Below are 27,075 nucleotides of genomic sequence, written 5' to 3'. Positions count from 1 at the left end.
GGGTGAGAGTTAAGGTTAGCGTTAGGGTTAGTGTTGTAGTCAGGGGTTGTACCCAGAGAACAATTCAGATCAGGGCATGGAGTTTATAATACTATTTTTATAATTGTCACCGGAAGTTCACACAGCAGAATGCAGGAAATCCATCCGCAACACCAACGACATAGATTATTTAGTCAAGAGCCTAATCCCCACGGCAATGTCCAACATGAGTGCAGATAAAAACCCAGAGCTCAGGACAACGCCTCCACGAGTCAAACTGGAAGTCCAGGGCCCACAAGGACTCATGCCAGTCTTTTTTATGGATTCGTGCCGGGAAGACCCAAGTGTCAGCAGTGGAAGCCATAAAGTCTATGCCAGCAGGATGAAGGAGATGTGCTAGTGGGATGAGTGTTCTACACTGGAGCTGAGAAGTCACACTCACAACAAAGAGCGAGCCTGTCCTGATAGGAACCACAGCTGTCCTCAGTGACACAGAGGCACCGAGCTCCTCCGACGACTAACACAGTCGGGTACTTGCCAGGAAGCAGTGTGACGAGTCCATCCTGGAGACCAGGCAGCACATGTCTTCCCCTCCAGAGCCAGGAAGCAATGCTCGATGTGAAGACCAAAGCTTCTCCAGAACCCACAGCTCAGACAGCAACTTGTAGGAGAACCAACAATGACTCCATAACGCCTCAATCCCTCTCCAACAGCTCCCCTCTCCACCTATTTATCCTGCCAGCCCTCCTCAGGTGGAGCATCTTCGCTCAATGCATGCTGATGTAATCCAGCTGGCGTTAATTTGACCACTAGTTATCGAACCATAACAGTTAGGGTTAGGGTTAGGGTTAGGGTTAGAGTAAGTGTTAGGGTTATGGTTAGTGTTAGGTTTAGAGTAATGGTTAGGGTTAGGATTAGGTTTGGGTGATGGTTGGGTTGAGGGTTATGTTTAGGCTTAGTGTAAGTATTAGAGGGTAAGTGTTAGGGTAATGTTTAGAGAGTTAGAGGGTTAAGGTTAGGGTGGGGGTTAATGTTAGGTTTAGAGGGTTACGGTTAGGGTTAGTGTTTGGGTTTGAGGGTTAGGATTAGTGTTAGGGTTAGAGGGTTAGGGCTAGGGATAGTTTCAGTGTTACTGTTAGAGTTAGGGTTAGTTTTAGGTTTAGGGTTAGGGTTTAGGGTTAGGGTTAGGGTTAGTGTTAGGGTTAGTTTTAGGATTAGGGTTAGGGTTAGTGTTAGTTTTAGGGTTAGAGCTTTAGAGGGTTAGGGTTAGGGATAGGGTAAGGCTTAGCGTTAGAGGGTTACGGTTAGTGTTAGGGTTAGGGTTCCATTTAGGTTTAGGGTTAGGGTTAGTGTTAGGTTTAGTGTTAGGGTTTTAGGGTTAGTATTAGTGTTAGGGATAGAGGTTTAGGGCTAGGGATAGGCTTAGGGTTAGGGATAGAGTCTGGTTTAGTTTTAGGGTTAGGGTTAGGTTTAGGTTTAGGGTTTAGGGTTAGGGTTAGGGTAAGGGCTAGTTTCAGGGTTAGGTTTAGGGTTAGTGTTAGGGTTAGGGTTAGGTTTAGGATTAGGTTTAGGGTTAGTGTTAGTGTTAGGTTTAGAGCGTTAGAGGGATACGGTTAGGTGTAGGGTTAGGCTTAGGTTTAGAGGGTTAGGTTTAGAGGCTTATTGATAGGGTTAGGGTTAGTGTGTTAGATTTAGGTTTAGGGTTACGTTTAGGGTTAGGTTAGGTTTAGAGGTTTAGAGGGTTAGGGTTCGGGTTAGTGTTAGGGATATGGTTAGCATTGGAGGTTTGTGGTTAGGATTAGGTGTAGGGTTAGGGTTCACATTAGAGGTTTATGGTTAGACTTATAGCTAGAGGGTTAGGGTTAGTGTTCATGTTAGTGTAAGGATAGAGTTAGGGTTAGTGTTAGGGTTAGGGTTAGGTTTAGGCTTAGGGTTAGGTTTAATATTAGTGTTATGGTTAGAGCATTAGAGAGTTAATGTTAGGGATAGGGTTAGGCTTAGGGTTAGATGATTAGGGTTAGTGTAGGGTTAATGTTAGTTTTAGGTTTAGGGTTAGGTTTAGTGTTAGAGTTAGGCTTAGGGTTAGGGTTAGGTTCAGGTTTAGGGTAAGTGTAAGTGTTAGGGTTAGGGTTAGTGTTAGGGTTAGGATAAAGGTTAGGGTTAGGTTTAGGTTTGGGTGACGGTTGGGTTTAGGGTTATGGTTAGACTTAGGGTTAGGATTAGAAGGTTAGTGTTAGGGTTATGTTTAGAGAGTTAGAGGGTTAGGATTAGGGTTAGGGTTAATGTTTGGGTTCGAGTCTTACAGTTATGGTTAGTGTTAGACTTTGAGTGTTAGTATTAGTGTTAGGGATAGAGGGTTAGGACTAGGGATATGGTTAGGGTTAGGGTTAGAGTTAGGGTTTGTTTTAAGGTTAGGGTTAAGAATAGGGTTTAGGGTTAGGGTTAGGGTTAGGGTTAGAGTTAAAGTTAGGGTTAGATTTAGTGTTAGGGTTAGGGTTAGGTTTACGGTTAGGTTTAGGTTTAGGGTTATTGTTAGTTTTATGGTTAGAGTGTTAGAGGTATAGGGATAGGGGTAGGGTTAGGATTAGGGTTAGAGTGTAAGGTTTAGGGTTATGGTTAGGTTTAGTGTAAGTCCTAGGTTTAGGATTATGGTTAGTGTTAGTGTTAGCGTTAAGGTTAGTATTAGTGTTAGAGTTATGGTGAGCTTTAAGTTTAGAGGGTTGGATGTTGAGGGTTAGGGTTATGGTTATGGTTAGGTTCACAGGGTTGGGGTTAGCGTTAGGGTTAGGTTTAGAGGGTTAGTGTTGGTCTTAGGGTCAGGGGTAGGGTGAGGGTTAGGGTTAGAGGGTTAGGTTTAGAGGCTTATTGATAGGGTTTGAGTTGGGTGTTAGATTTATAGTTAGGGTTAGGTTTAGTGTTAGGGTTACGGTTAGAGGGTTAGAGGGTGATGGTTTGGGTGAGTGTTAGGGATATGGTTATCATTAGAGGGTTGTTGTTAGGATTAGGTTTAGGGTTAGAGTTCACATTAGAGGATTATGGTTAGACTTATGGCTAGAGGGGTAGGGTTAGGGTTCGTGTTAGTGTAAGGGTTACAGTTATGGTTAGGTTTAGGTTTAGGGTTAGGGTTAGTGTTAGTGTTAGGGTTAGAGCGTTAGAGAGTTAGTGTTAGGGATAGGGTTAAGTTTAGGGTTAGAGGGTTAGTGTTAGTGCAGGGTTATTCTTAGGTTTAGCTTTAGGGTTAGGTTTAATGTTAGGGTTAGGGTTAGGGTTAGGGTTAGTGTTAGGGTAAGAGTAAGTGTTATGGTTATGGTTAGTGTTAGGGTTAGGGTAAAGTTTAGGCTTAGGATTTGGTTTTGGTGATGGTTGAGTTCAGGGCTATTGTAATGCTTAGGGTTAGGATTAGAGGATAAGTGTTAGGGATTTGTTTAGAGAGTTAGAGTGTTAGTGTTAGCGTTAGGATTAGGGTTAGGGATAAGGGTAGGTTTAGAGGGTTACGATTAGGATTAGTGTTAGGGTTTGTTGGTTAGTATTAGTGTTAGGCATAGAGGGTTAGGGCTAGGGATAGGGTTAGTGTTAAAGTTATAGTTAGGGTTAGTTTTAGGGTTAGGGTTAGGATTAGGGTTTACCGTTATGGTTGGGGTTAGGGTTAGGGTTAGGGTTAGAGGGTTAGGATTAGGGTTAGGGTTAGGTTTAGCGTTAGGGTTAGGGTTAGTGTTAGTGTTAGGGTTTGAGCGTTAGAGGGATAGGGTTAGGGGTAGGGTTAGGCTTAGGGTTAGAGGGTTAGGGTTAGGGTTAACGTTAGGTTTAGTCTAAGGGTTAGGTTTCGGACTAGGGGTAGTGTTAGTGTTAGCATTATTGTTAGTATTAGGGTTAGGGTTAGGGTTAGGTTTAGGGTTAGAGGGTTGGATGTTTAGGGTTATGGTTTTGGTTATGGTTAGGTTTAGAAGGTTGGGGTTAGAGTTAGGGTTAGGTTTAGAGGGTTAGGGTTGGTCTAGGGTCAGGGTTAGCGTTAGGGTTAGAGGTTAGGTTTAGTGTTAGTGTTAGGGTTAGGGCTACGGTTAGGAATAGACGGATAGGTTTAGAGGCTTATTGATAGTGTTAGGTTTAGAGTGTTAGATTTAGTGTTAGTGTTAGATTAAGGGTTAGGGTTAGGGTTAGAGGGTTAGAGGTTTAGGGTTCGGGTTAGTGTTAAGTATATGGTTAGCGTTAGAGAGTTATTGTTAGGATTAGGGTTAGGGTTAGGGTTCACATTAGAGGATTATGGTTAGACATATGGTTAGAGGGTTAGAGTTAGGGTTCGGCTTAGTGTAAGGGTTAGAGTTAGGGTTAGGGTTAGTGTTAGGTTTATGGTTACGGTTACGGTTAGTGTTAGTGTTAGGGTTAGAGCGTTATAGAGTTAGTGTGAGGCATAGGGTTAGGCTTATGTTAGAGGGTTAGGGTTAGTGTAGGATTATTGTTAGGGTTTAGGTTTAGGGTTAGGTTTAGTGTTAAGGTTAGGGTTAGGTTTAGGGTTAGGGTTAGTGTAAGAGTAAATGTTAGGTTTAGGGTTAGTGTTAGGGTTAGGATAATGGTTAGGGTTAGGTTTAGGGTTGGGTGTTGGTTGGGTTTAGGGTTATGGTTAGACTTAGGTTTAGGATTAGAAGGTAAGTGTTAGGGTTATGTTTAGAGAGTTAGAGGGTTAGGATTAGGGTTAGGGTTAAGGTTAGGGTAAGATTCTTATGGTTAGGGTTAGTGTTAGGGTTTGAGGGTTAGTATTAATGATAGGGATAGAGGGTTAGTGCTAGGGATATGGTTAGGGTTAGGGTTAGAGTTAGGGTTTGTTTTAGGGTTAGGGTTAGGAATAGGTTTTAGGGTTAGGGTTAGGGTTAGGGTTAATGTTAGTGTTAGGGTTAGGTTTAGGGTTAGGGTTAGGTTTAGTGTTAGGGTTAGGTTTAGAGCTTTAGAAGGTTAGGGTTAGGGATAGGGTTAGGTTATGGCTAGAGGGTTAGGGTTAGTGTTAGGGTTAGGGTTAGGTTTAGGTTTAGGGATAGGTTTAGTGTTAGGGTTAGTGTTAGGTTTAGGGTTAGTGTTAGGGTAAGAGGAATTGTTATGGTTATGGTTATTGTTAGGGTTAGGGTAAAGTTTAGGCTTAGGATTTGGTTTGGGTGATGGTTGAGTTCAGGGCTATCATTAAGCTTAGGGTTAGGATTAGAGGGTAAGTGTTAGGGTTATGTTTAGAGAGTTAGAGGGTTAGGGTTAGGGTTAGGGATAAGGTTAGGTTTAGAGGGTTACGGTTAGGGTTAGTTTTAGGGTTTTTGGGTTAGTATTAGTTTTAGAGATGGTGGGTTAGGGCTAGGGACAGGTTTAGGTTTAGGGTTAGAGTAGGGTTAGTTTTAGGGTAAGGATTAGGATCAGTGTTTAGGGTTTGGGTTGGGGTTAACGTTAGGGTTAGGGTTAGGGTTAGGTTTAGTGTAAGGCTTAGGTTTAGGATTAGGGTTAGTGTTAGGGTTAGCGTCATTGTTAGTATTAGAGTTAGGTTTAGGGTTAGGTTTAGGGTTAGAGGGTTGGATGTTTATGGTTAGTATTCTGGTTATGGTTAGGATTAGAGGGTTGGGGTTAGCTTTAGGGTTAGGTTTAGAGGGTTAGGGTTGGTCTTGGGGTTATGGTTAGCGTTAGGATTGGAGGTTAGGTTTAGTGTTAGGTTTAGGGTTATGGTTACGGTTATGGTTAGAGTCAGATGGTTACAGTTTAGGTTTAGGGTTCGGGTTAGGGTTAGGGTTAGAGGCTAAGGATAGGGCTAGGGTTCGAGTGTTACTTTTAGGGTTAGGCTAGGTTTAGAATGTTAGGTTTAGTGTTAGGTTTAGGGTTAGGTTTAGGTTTAGTGTTAGGGTTAGGGTTAGTGTTAGGGTTAGGGTTAGGGTTAGGGTAAGGGTAAGTGTTAGGGTTAGGGTTAGTGTTAGGGTAAGGGTAAAGGATTAGGTTTAGGATTAGGTTTGGGTGAGGGTTGTTTAGGGTTATTGTTAGGCTTAGGGTTAGGATTCGAATTTACGTGTTAGGAGTTATGTTTAGAGAGTTAGAGGGTTAGGGTTAGAGTTAGGTTTAGGTTTATGGTTAGTGTTAGTGTTAGTGTTAGGGTTACGGTTAGGGTTAGGGTTAGAGTAAGTGTTAGGGTTAGGGTTTGTGTTAGGGTTAGGATTAGGTTTGGGTGACGGTAGTACTTAGGGTTATGGTTAGTCTTAGGGTTTGTTTTAGAGGGTAAGTGTTAGGGTTATGTTTAGAGAGTTAGAAGGTTAGGGTTAGGGTTAGGATTAGGGTTAAGGTTATGTTCAGAGGGTTACTGTTAGGGTTAGTGTGAGGGTGTTGAGTGTTAGTGTTAGTGTTATGGCTAGTGCTAGGGTTAGGCTTAGGCTTAGATTTAGGGTTAGTTTCAGGGTTAGGGCTAGGGTTAGTGTTAGAGTTAGGGTTAGTTGCAGGGTTAGGGATAGTGTTAGGTTTAGGGTTAGTGTTAGGGTTATGGTTATGTTTAGGGTTAGTGTTAGATTACAGTTAGTTTCAGGATTAGGGTTAGGGTTAGGGTTTAGGGTTAGGGTTAGGGTTAGTGTTAGGGTTAGTTTTAGGGTTAGGGTTAGGGTTAGTGTTAGGGTTAGGGTTAGGGTTAGGGTTAGGGTTAGTGTTAGGGTTAGGTTCAGTGTTAGGGTTAGGTTTAGGTTTAGGTTTAGGGTGAGTGTTAGTGTTAGTGTTAGGGTTAGAGCATTACAGGCATAGGGTTAGGGGTAGGTTTAGGCTTAGGGTTAGTGGGTTAGCGTTAAGGTTATGTTTAGGGTAAGGCTTAGCTTTAGGGTTAGGGTTAGTGTTTCGGTTAGCGTTATGGTTAGTATTAGGGTTAGTGTTTGAGTTAGGTTTAGGGTTAGACGGTTGGATGTTTAGGGTTATGGTTATGGTTATGGTTAGTTTTAGAGGGCTGGGGTTAGCGTTAGGGTTAGGTTTAGAGGGGTAGAGTTGGTATTTGGGTCAGGGTTAGCGTTAGTGTTAGAGGTTAGGTTTAGTGTTAGGGTTAGGGTTAGGGTTATGGTTAGGGTTGACGGTTAGGTTTAGAGGCTTAGGGATAGGGTTTGGGTTAGATTGTTAGTTTTAGGGTTAGGGTTAGGTTTAGGTTTAGGGTTAGGGCTAGAGGGTTAGAGGGTTAGGGTTCGTGTTAGTGTTAGGGATATGGTTAGCATTAGAGTGTTATTGTTAGGATTAGGGTTAGGGTTCAGGTTCACGTTAGAGGATTATTGTTAGACTTATGGTTAAAGGGTTAGGGTTAGGGTTCGTGTTCGGGTAAGGGTTAGGATAGGGCTAGGGTTCGACAATTGGATGGTTATTGTTAGGTTCGTGTTTATGGATATGTTTAGGGTTAGAGTTACAGTTACTGTTACTGTCAAGGTTAGGTTTAATGTTTGTTTTAGGGTTTAGTGTTAGGGTCAGTGTTAGGGCTGTGGTTAGTGTTAGGTGTTAGGGTTAGGGTTAGGGTTAGAGTTAGGTGTTAGGGTTACATTTAGTGTTAGGGTTAGGTTAGGTTTAGGGTTAGGGTTGGAGTATGGGTAAGGTTTATTTTAAGGGTTAGGTTTAGTGTTAGGGTGAGACATAGGGTTAGGTTTGGGGTTACGTTTATGGAGAGAGTGTAAGGTTTAGGGTTATGGTTAGGGTTAAGTTTATGGTTAGGGTTAGTGTTAGTGTTAGAGTTAGGGTTAGTGTTAGAGTAAGTGTTAGGGTTAGAGTTAGAGTTAACGTTAGAGGATTATCGTTAGACTTATTGTTAGAGGGTTAGGGTTTGTGTTCGGGTTAGGTTAAGGATTAGGTTTAGGGTTAGGTTTAGGGTTAGTGTTAGGCTTAGGGTTAGGGTTAGGTTTAGGGTTAGGGTTATGTTTAGAGGTTTAGGGTTACGGTTAATGTTAGATTTAGGTTAAGACTTGGGTTTAGGATTAGGGTTAGTGTTAGGGTTAGCGTTACGGTTAGTATTAAGGTTAAGGTTAGGGTTAGGTGTAGGTTTAGAGGGTTGGATGTTTAGGGTTAGGGTTATGGTTATGTTAGGTTTAGTTAGGGTTAGTTTGAGGGTTAGGGTTACTGTTAGGATTAGGTTTATGGTTAGGGTTAGTGTTAGTGTTAGGTTTAGGGTTAGGGTTAGAGTAAGTGTTAGGGTTAGGCATAGTGTTAGGGTTAGGCTAACGGTTAGGTTTACGATTTGGTTTGGCTGATGGTTGGGTTTAGGCATATGGTTAGGCTTAGGGGTAGGATTAGATTGAAAGTGTCAGGGTTATGTTTAGAGAGTTAGAGGGATAGGGATAGGGTTGGGGTTAAGGTTAGGGTTAGAGGGTTACTGTTAGGTTTAGTGTTAGGGTTTGAGGGTTAGTATTAGTGTTAGTGTTAGAGGGTTAGGGCTAGGGCTAGGGTTAGGTTTAGGGTTAGAGTTAGAGTTAGTTTTATGGTTAGGGTTAGGGATAGGGTTTCTTTTAGTGTTAGAATTAGGGTTAGGTTTAGTGTTAGGTTTAGGTTTAGTTTTAGGGTTAAGGTTAGGGTTAATGTTTATATTAGGGTTAGAGCATTAGAGGTTTAGTGTTAGGGATAGGGTTAGGCTTAGGGTTAGAGGGTTAGGGTTAGTGTTAATGTTATGTTATGGTAAGCATAGGTTTAGGATTAGGGTTAGTGTTAGGGTGAGCATTATTGTTAGTATTAGGATTAGTGTTAGTGTTTGGTTTAGGGTTAGAATGTTGGATGTTTAGGATTAGGGTTATGGTTATGCTTAGGTTTAGAGGGTTGGGGTTAGTGTTAGGGTTAGATTTAGAGGGTTAGGGTTGGTCTTAGGGTCAGGGTTAGTGTTAGGGTTAGAGGTTAGGTTTAGTGTTAGTGTTAGGGTTAGGGCTATGGTTAGGGATAGAGGGATAGGTTTAGAGGCTTATTGATAGTGTTAAGTTTAGAGTTTTAGACTTAGGGTTAGAGTTAGATTTAGGGTTAGGGTTTGGGTTAGGGTTAGAGGGTTAGGGTTCGGGTTAGTGTTAGGGATATCGTTAGCATTAGAGGGTTATTGTTAAGATTAGTGTTAGGGTTAGGGTTCACGTTAGAGGATTATGGTTAGACTAATGGTTAGAGGCCTAGGGTTAGGGTTCGGGTTAGGGGAAGTGTTAGGATTAGGCCTAGTGTTAGACGATTGGATGGTTAATGTTAGGGTTATGGTTATGGATAGGGTTAGGGTTAGAGTTAGAGTTACCGTTACTGTTAGGGTTAGGGTTAAGGTTTGTGTTAGTGTTTAGGGTTATGCTTAGTGTTGGGGCTAGTGTTAGTGTTAGGTGTTAGTGTTAGGGTTAGGGTTAGAGTTACAGTTAGAGTTAGATTTAATGTTACGGTTAGGTTAGGTTTAGGGATAGGGTTGGTGTTAGGGTAAGGTTTAGGTTTAGGTGTAAGTTTAGGGTTAGGGTGAGGGTTAGGTTAAGGTTTTGGGTTACAATTAGGGTCAGAGTGGTAGGGTTAGGGTTATGGTTAGGGTTAGGTTTATGGTTAGGGTTAGTGTTAGTGTTAGAGTTAGTGTTAGGTTTAGTGTTAGGGTTAGGTTAGGTTTAGGGTTAGGGTTAGGTTTAGGGTTAGGTTTAGAGTTACAGTTAATGTTAGATTTAGTGTTAGGTTTAGGTTAGGTTTAGGGATAGGGTTGGGGTTAGGGTAAGGTTTATGTTAAGGGTTAAATTTAGGGTTCGGGTGAGGGTTAGGTTAAGGTTTGGGGTTACAATTAGGGTGAGAGTGTTAGGGTTAGGGTTACGGTTAGTGTTAGGTTTATGGTTAGGGTTAGTGTTAGTGTTAGTGTTAGTGTTAGTTTTAAAGTAAGTGTTAGGGTTAGGGTTAGGTTAACATTTAGGGTTAGGATTAGGTTTCAGCGACGGTAGGGTTTATGGTTATGGTTAGGCTTAGAGTAAGGATTAGAAGTTAAGTGTTCGGGTGATATTTAGAGAGTTAGAGGGTTAGGGTTAGGGTGGGGATTAAGGTCAGGTTTAGAGGGTTACAGTTTGTGTTAAATTTAGGGTCTGAGGGTTAGTATTAGTGTTAGGGTTAGAGGGTTGGGGCTAGGGCTAGGTTTAGGGTTAGGTTTAGGGTTAGTTTTAGGGTTAGGTTTAGGGTTAGGGTTAGAGTTTAGGGTTAGGGTTTGGGTTAGTGTTAGGGTTAGTTTTAGTGTTAGGGTTAGGGTTAGTGTTAGTGTTAGAGTTAGGGTTAAGTTTAGGTTTAGGTTTAGTGTTAGTTTTAGGGTTAGGGTTAGGGTTAAGGTGTTTGGGATAGGGTTAGGCTTAGAGTTATAGGGTTAGGGTTAGTGTTACGGTTAGGGTTAGGGTTAGGGTTATGGTTAGGGTTAGGGTTAGTGTAAGAGTAAGTGTTAGGGTTAGGGTTAGTGTTAGGGTTAGCGTAAAGCTTTGGTTTAGGATTAGGTTTTGGGTGAGGGTTGGGTTTACGGTTATGGCTAGGCTTAGATTTAGGATTAGAAGTTAAGTTTTAGAAGTTATGTTTAGAGAGTTAGAGGTTTAGGGTTAGGGTTAGGTTTAGGTTTATGGTTATGGTTACGGTTAGTGTTAGTGTTAGGGTTAGGTTTAGGGTTAGGTTTAGAGTAAGAGTTAGGGTTAGGGTTAGCGTTAGGGTTAGGGTAACGGTTAGGGTTAGGATTAGTTTTGGGTGACGGTAGGATTTAGGGTTATGGTTAGGCTTATGGTTAGGTTAGGGTTAAGTGTTAGGGTTATGTTTAGTGAGTTAGAGGGTTAGGGTTAGGGTTAAGGTTAGGGTTAGAGGATTATGGTTAAGGTTAGTGTTAGGGTTTGAGGGTTAGTATTAGTGTTAGGGATAGAGGGTTATGGCTAGGGATAGGGTTAGGTTTAGGGTTAGAGTTAGGTTTAGTTTTACGGTTAAGGTTAGCGTTACGGTTTAGGGTTCGTGTTAGGGTTAGTTTTATGATTAGGGTTAGTGTTAGGGTTAGGTTGAGGGTAACGGTTAGTTTTAGGGTTAGGTTTAGGGTTAGGTTTAGGGTTAGTGTTAGGGATAGGGTTAGGTTTTGGGTAGGTTAGGGTTAGTGTTAGTGTTAGGAATAGGGTTAGAGCGTTAGAGTGATAGGGTTACGGGTAGGGTTAGGCTTAGTGTTAGAGGGTTAGTGTTAGGGTTAATGTTAGGTTTAGGTAAGGCTTAGATTTCGGATTAGGGTTAGTGATAGGGTTAGCTTTACAGTTAGTATTAGTGTTAGGGTTAGGGGTAGGCTTAGGTTTAGAGTGTTGGAAGTTTAGATTTATGGTTATGGTTATGGTTAGGTTAAGAGGGTTGGAGTTTGCATTAGGGTTATGTTTAGAGGGTTTATTGTTGGACTTAGGGTCAGGGTTAGCGTTAGTCTTAGAGGTTAGGTTTAGTTTTAGTGTTAGGGTGAGGGTTATGGTTAGGGTTAGAGGGGTAGAGGTTAGGTTTAGGGTTCGGGTTAGGGTTAGGGTTAGAGGCTTAGGTATAGGGTTAGGATTAGAGTGTTAGTTTTATGGTTAAGGTTAGGTTTACATTTAGGGTTATGGTTAGAGGGTTAGAGGGTTAGGATATGGTTAGTGTTAGGGATATGGTTAGCTTTAGAGTGTTATTGTTAGGATTAGGTTTAGGGTTAGGGTTCACGTTAGAGGATTATGGTTAGCCTTATGGTTATAGGGTTAGGGTTAGGATTAGGGTTCGGGTTAGGGTAAGGATTATTGTTAGGGCTAGGGTTAGAGGATTGGATGGTTAGTGTTAGGGTTATGTTTATGGATATGGTTAGGGTTAGAGTTAGCGTTACTGTTACTGTTAGGGTTAGGGTTAAAGTTGGTGTTAGGGTTTAGGCTTAGGGTTACTGTTAGGGCTATGATTAGTGTTAGGTGTTAGGGTTAGGGTTAGTGTTAGAGTCACAGTTAGGGTTAGATTTAGTGTTAGGGTTAGTTTAGGTTTAGGGTTAGGGTTGGAGTAAGGTTAAGGTTTAGGTTAATGGTTAGGTTTAGGGTTATATTGAGACTTAGGGTTAGGTTTGGGGTTACGTTTAAGGTGAGAATCTTATGGTTAGGGTTAAGGTTAGGGTTAGGTTTATGGTTAGGGTTAGTATTAGTTTTAGCGTTAGGGTTAGGGTTAGAGTAAGTGTTAGGACTAGGGTTAGTGTTAGGTTTAGGGTAACTGTTAGGGTTAGGATTAGGTTTGGGTGACGGTTGGGTTTAGGGTTTTGGTTAGTCTTAGGGTAAGGATTAGAGGGTAAGTTTTAGGCTTATGTTTAGAGAGTTAGAGGGATACGGTTAGGGTGTGGTTTTAGGTTTGGGTTAGAGGATTACGGTTAGTGTAAATGTTACAGGTTCAGGGTTAGTATTAGTGTTAGGTTTACAGGGTTATGGCTAGGGATAGTGTTAGGGTTAGGGTTAGATTTAAGGTTAGATTTAGGGTTAGGTTTAGGGGTAGGGTTTAGGGTTAGTGTTAATGTTAGTTTTAGTGTTAGGTTAGGGTTAGTGTTAGAGTTATTTTTTGGGTTAGCGTTAGTGTTAGTGTTAGAGCATTAGAGGGTTAGGTTTAGGGATAGGGTTAGGCTTTGGGTTACAGTGTTAGGGTTAGTGTTAGTGTTAGGGTTAGGTTTAGGGTTAGGGTTAGGGTTAGGCTAACGGTTAGGGTTAGGATTTGGTTTGACTGACGGTTTGGTTTAGGGACATGGTTAGGCTTAGAGGTAGGAATAGAGGGTAAGTATTAGGGTTATGTTTAGAGACTTAGAGGGATAGGAATAGGGTTGGGGTTAAGGTTAGGGTTAGAGGGTTACTGTTAGGGTTAGTGTTAGGGTTTGAGGGTTAGTATTAGTGTTAGTGTTAGAGGGTTAGGGCTAGGGCTAGGGTTAGGGTTAGGGTTAGAGTTAGAGTTAGTTTTAGGGTTAGGGTTATGGTTAGGGTTTAGGGGTAGTTTTATGGTTTGGGTTAGGGTTAGAGTTTCTTATAGTGTTAGAATTAGGTTTAGGTTTAGTCTTAGGTTTAGGTTTAGTTTTAGGGTTAGGTTTAGGGTTAGTGTTTATGTTAGGGTTAGAGCATTAGAGGTTTAGTGTTCGGGATAGGGTTAGGCTTAGGGTTAGAGGGTTAGGGTTAGGTTAATGTTAGGTTATGGTAAGGCATAGGTTTAGGATTAGGGTTAGTGTTAGGGTGAGCATTATGGTTAGTATTAGGATTAGTGTTAGTGTTAGGTTTAGGGTTAGAATGTTGGATGTTTAGGATTAGGGTTATGGTTATGGTTAGGTTTAGAGGGTTGCGGTTAGCGTTAGGGTTAGGTTTAGAGGGTTAGGGTTGGTCTTAGGGTCAGGGTTAGTTTTAGGGTTAGAGGTTAGTTTTAGTTTTAGTGTTAGGGTTAGGGCTATGGTTAGGGATAGAGGGATAGGTTTAGAGGCTTATTGATTGTGTTAGATTTAGAGTGTTAGATTTAGGGTTAGGGGTAGATTTAGAGTTCGGGTTAGATTTAGGGTTAGCGTTAGGGTTAGAGTAAGTGTTAGGGTTAGGCTTAGTGTTAGGTTTAGTGTAACTGTTAGGGTTATGATTAGGTTTGGTTGACGGTTGGGTTTAGTGTTTTGGTTAGTCTTAGGGTAAGGATTAGTGGGTAAGTTTTAGGGTTATGTTTAGAGAGTTAGAGTGTTATGGTTAGGGTGTGGGTTTTAGTTTTGGTTAGAGAGTTACGGTTAGGTTTAATGTTAGGGTTTCAGGGTTAGTATTAGTGTTAGGTTTACAGGGTTAGGGCTAGGGATAGTGTTAGGGTTAGGGTTAGATTTAGGGTTAGATTTAGGGTTAGGGTTAGGGTTTAGAGTTAGGGTTAGGGTTAGGGTTAGGGTTAGTTTTAGGGTTAGGGTTAGGATTAGGGTTAGGGTTAGTGTTAAGGTTATGGTTATGGTTTGGGTTAGTGTTAGTGTTAGGGTTAGAGCGTTCAAGGGTTAGGGTTAGGGTTTGGGCTAGGATTAGGCTTAGGTTTAGAGTGTTAGGGTTAGTGTTAGTGTTAGGGTTAGTTTTAGGTTAGGGTTAGGGTTAGGCATAGGGTTAGGTTAACGGTTAGGGTTAGGATTAGGTTTCGGTGATGGTAGAGTTTAAGGTTATGATTCAGCAATGGGTTAAGTTTAGAGGGTAAGTGTTAGGGTTATGTTTAGAGAGTTAGAGGGTTATGGTTAGGGTTAGGGTTATGGTTAGTTTTGTAGGGTTACGGTTAGGAATAGTGTTAGGGTTTGAGGGTTAGTATTAGTGTTAGGGATAGAGGGTTAGGGCTAGGGATAGTGTTAGTCTTAGGTTTAGATTACGGTTAGTTTCAGGGTTAGGATTAGGGTTAGGGTTTAGGGTTAGGGTTAGGTTTAGGATTAGGGTTAGTTTTAGGGTTAGGGTTAGGGTTAAGGTTAGTGTTACGGTTAGGTTTAGTGTTAGGGTTAGGGTTAGGTTTAGGGTTAGGGTTAGGGTTAGTGTTAGTGTTAATGTTAAGTTTAGAGCCTTACAGGGATAGCGTTAGGAGTAGGGTTAGGCTTAGGGTTAGAGCGTTAGTTTTAGGGTTAAGGTTCGGTTTAGGGTAAGGCTTTGGGTTACGGTTACGGTTAGTGTTAGGGTTTGAGGGTTAGGATTAGTGTTAGGGTTAGAGGGTTAGGGCTAGGGATAGTGTTAGTGTTAGGGTTAGAGTTAGGGTTAGTTTTAGGGTTAGGGTTAGGGTTAGGGTTTAGGGTTAGTGTTAAGGTTAGAGTTAGGGTTAGTTTTAGGATTAGGGTTAGGGTTAGTGTTTGTTTTAGGGTTAGAGCGTTAGATGGTTAGGGTTAGGGATAGGGTAAGGCTTAGCGTTAGAGGGTTATGGTTAGTGTTAGGATTATGGTTCGGTTTAGGTTTAAGGTTAGGATTAGTGTTAGGTTTAGTGTTAAGGTTTTAGGGTTAGTATTGGTGTTAGTGATAGAGGTTTAGAGCTAGGGATAGGCTTAGGGTTAGGGATAGAGTTTGGTTTAGTTTTAGGGTTAGGGTTAGGTTTAGGTTTAGGGTTTAGGGTTAGGGTTAGGGTATGGGCTAGTTTTAGGGTTAGGGTTAGGGTTAGTGTTAGTGTTAGGGTTAGGTTAATGGTTAGGGTTAGTGTTAAGTTTGGGTGACGGTAGGGTTTAAGGTTATGATTCAGCTTAGGGTTAGGTTTAGAGGGTAAAGTGTTAGGGTTATGTTTAGAGAGTTAGAGGTTTATGGTTATGGTTAGGGTTAAGGTTAGGTTTAGATTGTTACAGTTAGGGTTAGGGTTAGGGTTTGAGGGTCAGTATTAGTGTTAGGGATAGAGGGTTAGGGCTAGGGATAGTGTTAGTCTTAGGATTAGATTACTGTTAGTTTCAGGGTTAGGGTTAGGGTTAGGGTTAGGGTTAGGTTTAGGGTTAGGTTTAGGATTAGGGTTAGTTTTATGGTTAGGGTAGGGTTAGTGTTAGGGTTAGGTTTAGTTTTAGGTTAAGGTTAGGTTTAGGGTTAGGGTTAGGGTTAGGGCTAGGGTTAGAGCGTTACAGGGATAGGGTTAGGGATAGGCTTAGGCTTAGTGTTAGAGGGTTAGGGTTAGGGTTAAGGTTCTTTATAGGGGAAGGCTTAGGTTTAGGATTAGGGTTAGTGTTTGGGATAGCGTTACGGTTAGTATTAGTGTTAGTGTTATGGTTAGGTTTAGGGTTAGACGGTTGGATGTTTAGGGTTATGGTTATGGTTATGGTTAGGTTTAGAGGGTTGGGGTTAGCGTTATGGTTAGGTTTAGAGTTTTAGAGTTGGTGTTAGGGTCAGGGTTAGCGTTAGGCTTAGAGTTTAGGTTTAGTGTTAGGGTTAGGTTTAGGGATATGGTTCGGGTTAGAGGGTTAGAGGGTTAGGTTTAGAGGCTAAGGGATAGGGTAAGGGTTAGATTGTTAGTTTTAGGGTTAGGGTTAGGTTTAGAGTTAGGGTTAGGTTTAGTGGGTCATAGGGTTAGGGTTCAGGTTAATGTTAGGGATATGGTTAGCATTAGAAGGTTATTTTTAGGATTAGCGTTAGAGTTCGGGTTCACCGTAGAGGATTATGGTTAGACATATGGTTAAAGGGTTAGGGTTAGGGTTCGGGTTAGGGTAAGTGTTAGGCTTAGGGCTAGGGTTAGATAATTGGATGGTTATTGTTAGGTTTATGTTTATGGATATGTTTAGGGTTTGAGTTAGAGTTATTGTTACTGTTAGGGTTAGGTTTAATGTTTGTTTTAGGGTTCAGTGTTACGGTCAGTTTTAGGGCTTGGGTTAGTGTTAGGTGTTAGGGTTAGGGTTAGAGTTACAGTTAGGGTTAGATTTAGTGTTAGGGTTAGGTTAGGTTTAGGGTTAGGGTTGGAGTATGGGTAAGGTTTAGGTTGAGGGTTGGTTTAAGGTTAGTGCGAGACTTAGGGTTAGGTTCGGGGTTACATTTAGGGAGAGAGTGTTAGGGTTAGGGTTATGGTTAGGGTTAGGTTTATGGTTAGGGTTAGTGTTAGTGTTAGAGTTAGGGTTAGTGTTAGAGTAAGTGTTAGGGTTAGAGTTAGAGTTCACGTTAGAGGATTATCTTTAGACTTATGGTTAGAGGGTCAGGGTTAGTGTTCGGGTTAGGGTAAGGATTAGGTTTAGGGTTAGGTTTAGGGTTAGCGTTAGGCTTAGGGTTAGGGTTAGGGTTAAGGTTAGTGGGTTAGGGTTAGGGTTAAGGTTATGTTTAGGGTAAGACTTAGTTTTAGGAATAGGGTTAGTGTTAGGGTTAGCATTACGGTTAGTATTAGAGGTAAAGTTAGGGTTAGGTGTAGGCTTAGAGGGTAGGATGTTTAGGGTTAGGGTTATGGTTATGGTTAGGTTTAGTTAGGGTTAGTTTGAGGGTTAGGATTACGGTTAGGGTTAGGTTTATGGTTAGGGTTAGTGTTAGTGTTAGGTTTAGGGTTAGGGTTAGAGTAAGTGTTAGGGTTAGGGATAGTGTTAGGGTTAGGCTAATGGTTAGGGTTAGGATTTGGTTTGACTGACGGTTGGGTTTAGGGATATGGTTAGAATTAGGGGTAGGATTAGAGGGTAAGTGTTAGGGTTATGTTTAGAGAGTTAGAGGGATAGGGATAGGGTTGGGGTTAAGGTTAGGGTTAGAGGGTTACTGTTAGGGTTAGTGTTAGGGTTTGAGGGTTAGTATTAGTGAAGTTGTTAGAGGGTTAGGGCTAAGGCTAGGCTTAGGTTTAGGGTTAGAGTTAGAGTTAGTTTTAGGGTTAGGGTTAGGGTTAGGGTTTAGGGGTAGTTTTAGGGTTTGGTTTAGGGTTAAGGTTTCTTTCAGTGTTAGAAATAGGGTTAGGTTAAGGTTAGGGTTAGGCTTAGTTTTAGGGTTAGAGTTAGGGTTAGTGTTTATGTTAAGGTTAGAGCATTAGATGTTTATTCTTAGGGATAGGGTTAGGCTTAGGGTTAGAGGGTTAGGGTTAGTGTTAATGTTAGGTTATGTTAAGGCATAGGTTTAGGATTAGGGTTAGTGTTAGGGTGAGCATTATGGTTAGTATTAGGATTAGTGTTAGTGTTTGGTTTAGGGTTAGAATTTTGGATGTTTAGGATTAGGGTTATGGTTATGATTAGGTTTAGAGGGTTGGGGTTAGCGTTAGGGTTAGGTTTAGAGGGTTAGGGTTGGTCTTAGGGTCAGGGTTAGTGTTAGGGTTAGAGGTTAGGTTTAGTGTTACTGTTAGGATTAGGGCTATGGTTAGGGATAGAGGGATAGGTTTAGAGGCTTATTGATAGTGTCAGGTTTAGAGAGTTAGATTTAGGGTTAGGGTTAGATTTAGGGTTAGGGTTAGTGTTAGAGTGTTAGAGGGTTAGGGTTCGGGTTAGTGTTAGTGATATGGTCAGCATTAGAGGGTTATTGTTAGGATTAGGGTTAGGGTTACTGTTCACATTAGAGGATTATTGTTAGACTTATGGTTAGAGGGTTAGGGTTAGGGTTCAGGTTAGGATAAGTGTTAGGGTTAGGGCTAGTGTTAGACGATTGGATGGTTAGTGTTAGGGTTATGGTTATGGATAGGGTTAGGGTTAGAGTGAGAATTACCGTTACTGGTAGGTTTAGGGTTAAGGTTTGTGTTAGGGTTTAGGGTTAGGGTTAGTGTTAGGGCTAGTGTTAGTGTTAGGTGTTTGGGTTAGTGTTAGAGTTAGAGTTACAGTTAAAGTTAGATTTAGTGTTAGGTTTAGGTTAGGTTTAGGGATAGAGTTGGGGTTAGGGTAAGGTTTAGGTTAAGGGTTAAATTTAGGGTTAGGGTGAGGGTTAGGTTAAGGTTTGGGTTTACAATTAGGGTGAGAGTGTTAGGGTTAGGGTTATGGTTAGGGTTAGGTTTATGGTTAGGGTTAGTGTTAGTGTTACGGTTAGTGTTAGGTTTAGAGTTAATGTAAGGTTTAGGGTTAGTTTAAGGGTTAGGATAACGTTTAGGGTTAGGATTAGGTTTCAGTGACGGTAGGGTTTTGGGTTATGGTTAGGCTTAGGGTAAGTATTAGAGGGTAAGAATTCGGGTGATATTTAGAGAGTTAGAGGTTTAGGGTTAGGGTTAGGGTTAGGGTAACTGTTAGGTTTAGGATTAGGTTTGGGTGACGGTAGGATTTAGGCTTAAGGTTAGGCTTATGGTTAGGTTAGGGGGTAAGTGTTAGGGTTATTTTAGGGTTAGGGTTAGTGTTTATGTTAGGTTTATGGTTAGGGTTAGGGTTAAGGTTAGTTTCAGAGTGTTACCATTAGGGTTAGTGTGAGGGTTTGAGTGTTAGTGTTAGTGTTAGGGATAGAGGGTTAGGGCTAGTGCTAGTGTTAGGCTTAGGCTTAGATATAGGGTTAGTTTAAGGGTTAGGGTTAGAGTTAGGGTTTAAGGTTAGGGTTAGGGTTAGAGTTAGGGTTAGTTGCAGGGTTAGCAATAGGGTTATGTTTAGGGTTAGTGTTATTGTTAGGTTTAGCTTTAGGGTTAGTGTTAGGGTTAGGGTTAGTGTTTATGTTAGGGTTAGAGCATTAGAGGTTTAGTGTTCGTGATAGGGTTAGGCTTAGGGTTAGAGAGTTAGGCTTAGTATTAATGTTAGGTTATGGTAAGGCATAGGTTTAGGATTAGGGTTAGTGTTAGGGTGAGCATTATGGTTAGTGTTAGGATTAGTGTTAATGTTAGGTTTAGGGTTAGTATATTGGATGTTTAGGATTAGAGTTATGGTTATGGTTAGGTTTAGAGGGTTGGAGTTAGCGTTACTGTTAGGATTAGAGGGTTAGGGTTGGTCTTAGGGTCAGGGTTAGTGTTAGGGTTAGAGGTTAGGTTTAGTGTTAGTGTTAGGGTTAGGGCTATGGTTAGGGATAGAGGGGTAGGTTTACAGGCTTATTGATAGTGTTAGGTTTAGAGTGTTAGATTTAGGGTTAGGGTTAGATTTATGGTTAGGGATAGGATTAGAGGGTTAGAGGGTTAGGGTTCGGTTAGTGTTAGGGATATGGTTATCGTTAGAGGGTTATTGTTAGGATTATGGTTAGGGTTAGGGTTCACGTTACAGGATTAAGGTTAGACTTATGGTTAGAGGGTTAGGGTTACGGTTCGGGTTAGGGTAAGTGTTAGGGTTAGGGCTAGTGTTAGACGATTGGATGGTTAGTGTTAGGGTTATGGTTATGGATAAGGTTAGGGTTAGAGTTAGAATTACCGTTACTGTTAGGGTTAGGGTTAAGGTTTGTGTTAGGGTTTAGGGTTAGGGTTAGTGTTAGAGCTAGTGTTAGTGTTAGGTGTTAGGGTTAGGGTTAGAGTTAGAGTTACAGTTAATGTTAGATTTAGTGTTAGGTTTAGGATAGGTTTAGGGATAGGGTTGGGGTTAGAGTAAGGTTTAGGTTAAGGGTTAAGTTTAGGGTTAGGGTTAGGGTTAGGTTAAGGTTTGGGGTTACAATTAGGGTGACAGTGTTAGGGTTATGGTTATGGTTAGGCTTAGGTTTATGGTTACGGTTAGCGTTAGGTTTAGAGTAAGTGTTAGGTTTAGGGTTAGTTTAAGAGTTACGGTAAATTTTAGGGTTAGGATTAGGTTTCAGTGACGGTAGGGTTTAGGGTTATGTTTAGGCTTATGGTTAGGTTAGGGGGTAAGTGTTATGGTTATGTTTAGAGAGTTAGAGGGTTAGGGTTAGGGTTAGGGTTAAGGTTAGTTTCAGAGTGTTACCGTTAGGGTTAGTGTGAGGGTTTGAGTGTTAGTGTTAGTGTTAGGGATAGAGGGTTAGGGCTAGTGTAGGGTTAGGCTTAGGCTTAGATTTAGGGTTAGTTTCAGGGTTAGGGTTAGGGTTAGGGTTTATGGTTAGGGTTAGGGTTAGAGTTATGGTTAGTTGCAGGGTTAGGTATAGGGTTAGGTTTAGGGTTAGTGTTAGGGTTAGGGTTAGGGTTAGTGTTAGTTTTAGGTTTAGAGCGTTAGAGGGATAGGGTTAGGGGAAGGGTTAGGCTTAGAGGTAGGGTTAGGCTTAGGGTTAGAGGTTTAGGTTTAGGGTTAACGTTACGTTTAGGGTAAGGCCTAGGTTTAGGATTATGGTTAGTGTTAGTGTTAGCGTTAAGGTTAGTATTAGGGTTAGGGTTAAGGTGAGCTTTAGGGTTAAACGGTTGGATGTTGAGGGTTAGGGTTATGGTTATGGTTATGTTCAGAGGGTTGGGGTGAGCGTTAGGGTTAGGTTTAGAGGGTTAGGGTTCGTCTTAGGGTCAGGGTTAGGGTTAGTGTTAGGGTTAGGTTTAGAGGGTTAGTTTTAGAGGCTTATTGATAGTGTTAGGGTTAGGGTGTTAGATATAGGTTTGGGGTTAGGTTGAGTGTTAGGGTTACGGTTAGATGGTTAGAGGGTTAGGGTTTGGGTTCGGGTTAGGGATATGGTTAGCATTGGAGGGTTATTGTTAGGATTATGTTCATGGTTATGGTTCATGTTATAGGATTATGGTTAGAATTATGGCTAGAGGGTTGGGGGTAGGGTTAGGGTTAGGGTAAGTTTTAGAGTTAGGGTTAGTGTTTAGGATAGGGTTAGGTTTAGGTTTAGGGTTAGGGTTAGTGTTAGTTAGGGTTAGGGTTAGAGCGTTAGAGGGTTAGTGTTAGGGATAGGGTTAGGCATAGGGTTAGAGAGTTAGGGTTAGTGATAGGGTTACTGTTAGGTTTAGGGTTACGTTTAGGTTTAGTGTTAGGGTTAGGGTTATGGTTAGGGTTCGGGTTAGGGTTAGAGTGTTGGGATAGGGTTAGGCTTAGAGTTAGAGTGTTAGGGTTAGTGTTAGGGTTAGTGTTAGGTTTAGGGTTAGGTTTAGGGTTAGGGTTAGGGTCAAGTTTTGGGTTAGGATTAGGTTTGTGTGACGTTTGGGTTTAGGGTTATGGTTAGGCTTAGGGTTAGGATTAGAATTTAAGTGTTAGGGTTATGTTTAGTGAGTTAGAGGGTTAGGGTTAGGGTTTGGGTTAGGGTTAGGGTTAGGGTTAGGGTTAGATGGTTATGGTTAGGGTTAGTGTTAGGGTTTGAGGGTTAGTATTAGTGTTAGTGATAGAGGGTTAGGGCTAGGGATAGGGTTTGGTTTAGGGTTAGAGTTAGGGTTATTTTGAGGGTTAACGTTAGCTTTAGGGTTTGGGGTTCAGTTTAGGGTTAGGGTTAATTTTATGATTAGGGTTAGTGTTAGTGTTAGTGTTAGGGTTAGGGTTAGGTTGAGGGTAAGTGTTAGTTTTAGGATTAGGGTTAGGTTTAGGGTTAGTGTTAGGGATAGGGTTAGGTTTAGGGTTTGGTTAGGGTTAGTGTTAGTGTTAGGGATAGGATTAGAACGTTAGAGCGATAGGGTTTTGGGTAGGGTTAGGATTAGTGTTAGAGGGTTAGGGTTAGGGTTAATGTTAGGTTTAGGTAAGGCTTAGATTTCGGATTAGGGTTAGTGTTAGGGTTAGCGTTACGGTTAGTATTAGTGTTAGGGTTAGGGTTAGGTTTAGGGTTAGAGGGTTGGAAGTTTAGGTTTATGGTTATGGTTATGGTTAGGTTTAGAGGGTTGGGGTTTGCGTTAGGGTTAGGTTTAGAGGGTTTATTTTTGGACTTAGGGTCAGGGTTAGCGTTAGGCTCAGAGGTTAGATTGAGTTTTAGTGTTGGTGTGAGTGTTATGGTTAGAGTTAGAGGGGTAGAGGTTAGGTTTGGGTTTCGGGTTAGGGTTAGGGTTAGAGGCTTAGGTATAGGGTTAGGATTAGAGTGTTAGTTTTAGGGTTAAGGTTAGGTTTAGGGTTAGGGTTATGGTTAGAGGGTTAGAGGGTTAGGGTATGGTTAGTGTTAGGGATATGTTTAGCATTAGAGGGTTATTGTTAGGATTAGGGTTAGGGTTAGGGTTCACGTTAGAGGATTATGGTTAGCCTCATTGTTAGAGGGTTAGGGTTAGGTTTAGGTTTCGGGTTAGGGTAAGGATTAGTGTTAGGGCTACGGTTAGAAGATTGGATGGTCAGTGTTAGGGTTATGTTTATGGATAGGGTTAGGGTTAGATTTAGAGTTACTGTTACTGTTAGGGTTAGGGTTAAAGTTGGTGTTAGGGTTTAGGCTTAGGGTTACTGTTAGGGCTAGGGTTAGTGTTAGGTGTTAGGGTTAGGATTAGTGTTAGAGTTACAATTTGGGTTAGATTTAGTGTTAGTTTTAATTTAGGTTTAGGGTTAGATTTGGAGTAAGGCTAAGGTTTATGTTAAGTGTTAGGTTTAGGGTTATATTGAGATTTAGGGTTATGTTTGGGGTTATGTTTAGTGTGAAAGTGTTATGGTTAGGGTTATGGATAGGGTTAGGTTTATGTTTAGGGTTAGTGTTAGTTTTAGCGTTAGGGTTAGAGTTAGTGTTAAGTGTAGGGTAACTGTTAGGGTTAGGACTAGGTTATGGTGATGGTTGCGTTTAGGGTTTTGGTTAGTTTTAGGGTAAGGATTAGAGGGTAAGTTTTAGGGTTATGTTTAGAGAGTTAGAGGGTTATGGTTAGGGTGTGGGTTTAGGTTTGGGTTAGAGGGTTTCGGTTAGTGTTAATGTTAGGGTTTCAGGGTTAGTATTAGTGTTAGGTTTACAGGGTTAGGGCTAGGGATAGTGTTACGGTTAGGGTTAGATTTAGGGTTAGATTTAGGGTTAGGGTTAGGGTTTAGGGTTAGGGGTAGAGTTAGGGTTAGGGTTAAGGTTAATTTTAGGGTTAGGGTTAGTGTTAGGGTTATGGATTGGGTTAGTGTTAGTGTTAGGGTTAGAGCGTTAGAGGGTTAGGGTTAGGGATAGGGTTAGGCTTAGGGTTAGATTGTTAGGGTTGGTGTTAGTGTGAGGGTTAGGTTTAGTTTTAGGGTTAGGGTTAGTGTTAGGTTTAGGGTTAGTGTTAGGGTTAGGTTAATGGTTAGGGTTAGTATTAGGTTTGGGTGATGGTAGGGTTTAATTTATGATTCAGCTTAGGGTTAGGTTTTGAGGGTAAGTGTTAGGGTTATGTTTAGAGAGTTAGTGGGTTATGGTTAGGGTTAGGGTTAAGGTTAGGTTTAGAGGGTTAGGGTTAGTGTTAGGGTTTGAGGGTTAGTATTAGTGTTAGTAATATAGGGTTAGGGCTAGGGATTGTGTTAGTCTTAGGGTTAGATTACAGTTAGTTTCAGGGTTATGGTTAGGGTTAGGGTTTAGGGTTAGGGTTAGGTTTAGGATTAAGGTTAGTTTTAGGGTTAGGGTTAGGGTTAGGTTTAGGTTTAGGGTTAGTGTTAGGGTTAGGTTTAGTGTTAGGGTTAGGGTTAGGTTTAAGGTTAGGGTTAGGGTTACTGTTAGTGTTAGGGTTAGAGCGTTACAGGGATATGGTTAGCGGTAGTGTTGGGCTTAGGGTTAGAGGGTTAGATTTAGGGTTAAGGTTCGGTTTAGGGTAAGGCTTAGGTTTAGGTTTAGTGTTAGTGTTTGGGTTAGCATTACGGTTAGTATTAGGGTTAGTGTTAGGGTTAGGTTTAGGGTTAGACCGTTGGATGTTTAGGGTAATGGTTATGGTTATGGTTAGGTTTAGAGTGTTGGCTTAGCATTAGGGTTAGGTTTAGAGTTTTAGAGTTGGTGTTATGTTCAGGTTTAGCGTTAGGATTAGAGGTTAGCTTTAGTGTTAATGTTAGGGTTAGGGTTAGGGTTATGGTTAGGGTTAGAGGGTTAGAGGTTTAGAGTTAGGGTTAGGTTTAGGGTAAGACTTAGGTTTAGGATTAGGGTTAGTGTTTCGGTTAGCGTTACGGTTAGTATTTGGGTTAATGTTAGGGTTAGGTGTAGGTTTAGAGGGTTGGATGTTTAGGGTTAGGGTTACGGTTATGGTTAGGTTTAGTTAGGGTTAGTTTGGGGTTAGGTTTACAGTTAGGGTTAGGTTTACGGTTAGGGTTAGTGTTAGTGTTAGATTTAGGGTTAGGGTTAGAGTATGTGTTAGGGTTAGGGATAGTGTTAGGGTTACGCTAACGGTTAGGGTTAGGATTTGGTTTGACTGACGGTTGGGTTTAGGGATATGGTTAGGCTTAGGGGTAGGATTAGAGGGTAAGTGTTAGGGTTATGTTTAGAGAGTTAGAGGGTTAGGGTTAGGGTTAGGGTTAAGGTTAGGGTTAGGGTTAGGGTTAGGGTTAGGTTTAGGGTTAGGGTTAGGGTTAGAGTTAGGGTTAGTTTTAGGGTCAGTGTTATGGTTTGGGTTAGTGTTAGGGTTAGGGTTAGCTTTAGTGTTAGGTTTGGGTTTAGTGTTAGTGTTGGTGTTATTGTGTTAGACGTTTAGGGTCAGGGATAGGGTCAGGCTTAGTGTTATAGGGTTTGGTTTAAGGTTAAGGGTAGTTTAAGGATAAGGCTTAGGTTTAGGTTTAGGGTTAGCATTATGGTTAGTTTTAGGGTTAGGATTAGGGTTAGGTTTAGGTTTAGAGAGTTGGAAGTTTAGGGTTAGGGTTATGGTTATGGTTAGGTTTAGAGTGTTGGGGTTAGCGTTAGGGTTAGGTTTAGAGTTTTAGGGTTGGTCTTAGGGTCAGGCTTAGCGTTAGGATTAGAGGTTAGGTTTAGTGTTAGCGTTAGGGTTAGGGTTAGGGTATGGTTATGGTCAGAGGGTTAGAGGTTACGTTTAGTGTTCAGTTTAGGGTTAGGGTTAGAGGCTTAGGGATACGGTTAGGGTTAGTGTGTTAGTTTTAGCGTTAGGTTTAGTTTTAGGATTCGGGATAGGGTTAGGGTTAGAGCCTTAGAGATAGGGAAAGCCATAGAGAGTTAGTTTTAGGGTCAGTGTTTGTTTAGTGTTAGGGTTAGGGTTAGAGTAAGTGTGAGGGTTAGGGTTAGTGTTAGGGTTAGGGTAACAGTTAGGGTTAGGATTAGGTTTGGGTGATGGTTGGGTTTAGCATTATGTTTAGGCTTTGGGTTAGGATTAGAGGGTAAATGTTAGGGTTATTTTTTAGAGAGTTAGAGGGTGAGGGTTAGGGTTAGGGTTAGGGTTAGGTTTAGAAGGTTACGGTTAGGGTTAGTGTTATTGTTTGAGGGTTATTATTAATGTTAGGGTTAGAGGGTTAGGGCTAGGGATAGGGTTTGGGTTAGGGTTAGAGTTAGGGTTAGTTTTAGGGTTAGGGTTAGAGGTAGGGTTTAGGGTTAGTGTTAGGATTAGTTTTAGGGTTAGGTTTAGGGTTAGGGTTAGTGTTAGTGTAAGGGTTAGGTTAAGGTTTAGGGTTAGGGTTAGTGTTAGTGCTAGGGTTAGAGCTTAAGCGGGTTAGGGTTAGGGGTAGGGTTAGGCTTCGGATTAGAGTGTTAGGGTTAGGGTTAAAGATAGGTATAGTGTAAGGCTTAGGTTTAGGATTAGGGTTAGTGTTAGGGTCACCGTTATGGTTAGCATTAGGGTTAGGATTAGGGTTAGGTTAGGGTTAGAGGGTTGGAAGTTTAGGGTTACGGTTACGGTTATGGTTAAGTTTAGAGGGTTGGGGTTAGCGTTAGGGTTAGGTTTAGAGGGTTAGGGTTGTTCTTAAGGTCAGGGTTAGCGTTAGGGTTAGAGGTTAAGTTTAGTATTAGTGTTAGGGTTAGGGTTATTGTTAGGGTTAGAGGGTTAGAGGTTTAGGTTTATGGTTCGTGTTAGGGTTAGGGTTAGAGGCTTAGGGATAGGGTTCGTGTTAGAGTTTTAGTTTTAGGCTTAGGGTTAGGTTTATGTTTAGGGTTAGGGTTAGGATTAGAGGGTTTGAGGGTTAGGGTTCGGGTTAGTGTTAGGGATATTGTTAGCATTAGATGGTTATTGTTAGGATTAGGGTTAGGGTTAGGGTTCACGTTAGAAAATTATGGTTAGACTTATGGTTAGATGTTTAGGGTTTCTGTTCTGATTAGGGTAAGGTTTACGGTTAATGCTAGGGTTAGACGATTGGATGGTTTAGGGTTAGGGTTTGGGTTAGAGTAAGTGTTAGAGTTAGGGTTAGGGTTAGGGTTAGGGTTAGGGTTAGAATAAGTGTTAGGGTTAGGGTTAGTGTTAGTGTTAGGGTTAGAGCGTTAGAGGGTTAGGGTTAGGGATATGTTTAGGCTTAGTGTTAGAGGGTTAGGGTTAGGGTTAAGGTTAGGTTTAGTGTAAGGCTTAGGTTTTGGATTAGTGTTAGTGTAAGGGTTAGCGTCATGATTAGTATTAGGGTTAGGGTTAGGGTTAGGGTTAGGTTTAGGTTTAGAGTGTTCGATGTTTAGGGTTAGGGTTCTGGTTATGGTTAGGATTAGAGTGTTGGGTTTAGCTTTAGGGTTAGGTTTAGAGGGTTAGGGTTGGTCTTACGGTTAAGGTTAGCGTTAGGATTGGAGTTTAGGTTTAGTGTCAGGGTTAGGGTTATGGTTAGCGTTATTGTTAGGGTCAGATGGTTACAGTTTAGGTTTAGGGTTCGGGTTAGTGTTAGGGTTAGAGGCTAAGGATAGGGCTAGGGTTAGAGTGTTAGTTTTGGGTTAGGCTTAGGGTTAGAATGTTAGGTTTAGTGTTAGGTTTAGGGTTAGGTTTAGGTTTGGTCTTTGGGTTAGGGTTAGTGTTAGGGTTAGGTTTAGTGTTAGGGTAAGAGTAAGTGTAAGTGTTAGGGTTAGTGTTAGGGTTATTGTTACGGTTATGGTTAGGATTCGGTTTGGGTGACGGTTGAGTTTAGGGTCATGGTTAGGCTCAGGGTTAGGATTGGAGGGTAAGTGTTAGGGTTAAGTTTAGAGAGTTAGATGGTTAGGGTTAGCGTTGGGG

The sequence above is a fragment of the Cavia porcellus genome, unplaced genomic scaffold (genome assembly GCF_034190915.1).
Source record: "Cavia porcellus strain 051 isolate PalLab524CR breed Dunkin Hartley unplaced genomic scaffold, mCavPor4.1 scaffold_1, whole genome shotgun sequence".
In the NCBI taxonomy this organism is placed as follows: domain Eukaryota; kingdom Metazoa; phylum Chordata; class Mammalia; order Rodentia; family Caviidae; genus Cavia; species Cavia porcellus.
The sequence above is the reverse complement of the archived record's forward strand: the minus strand, read 5'-3'. Positions refer to the sequence as shown.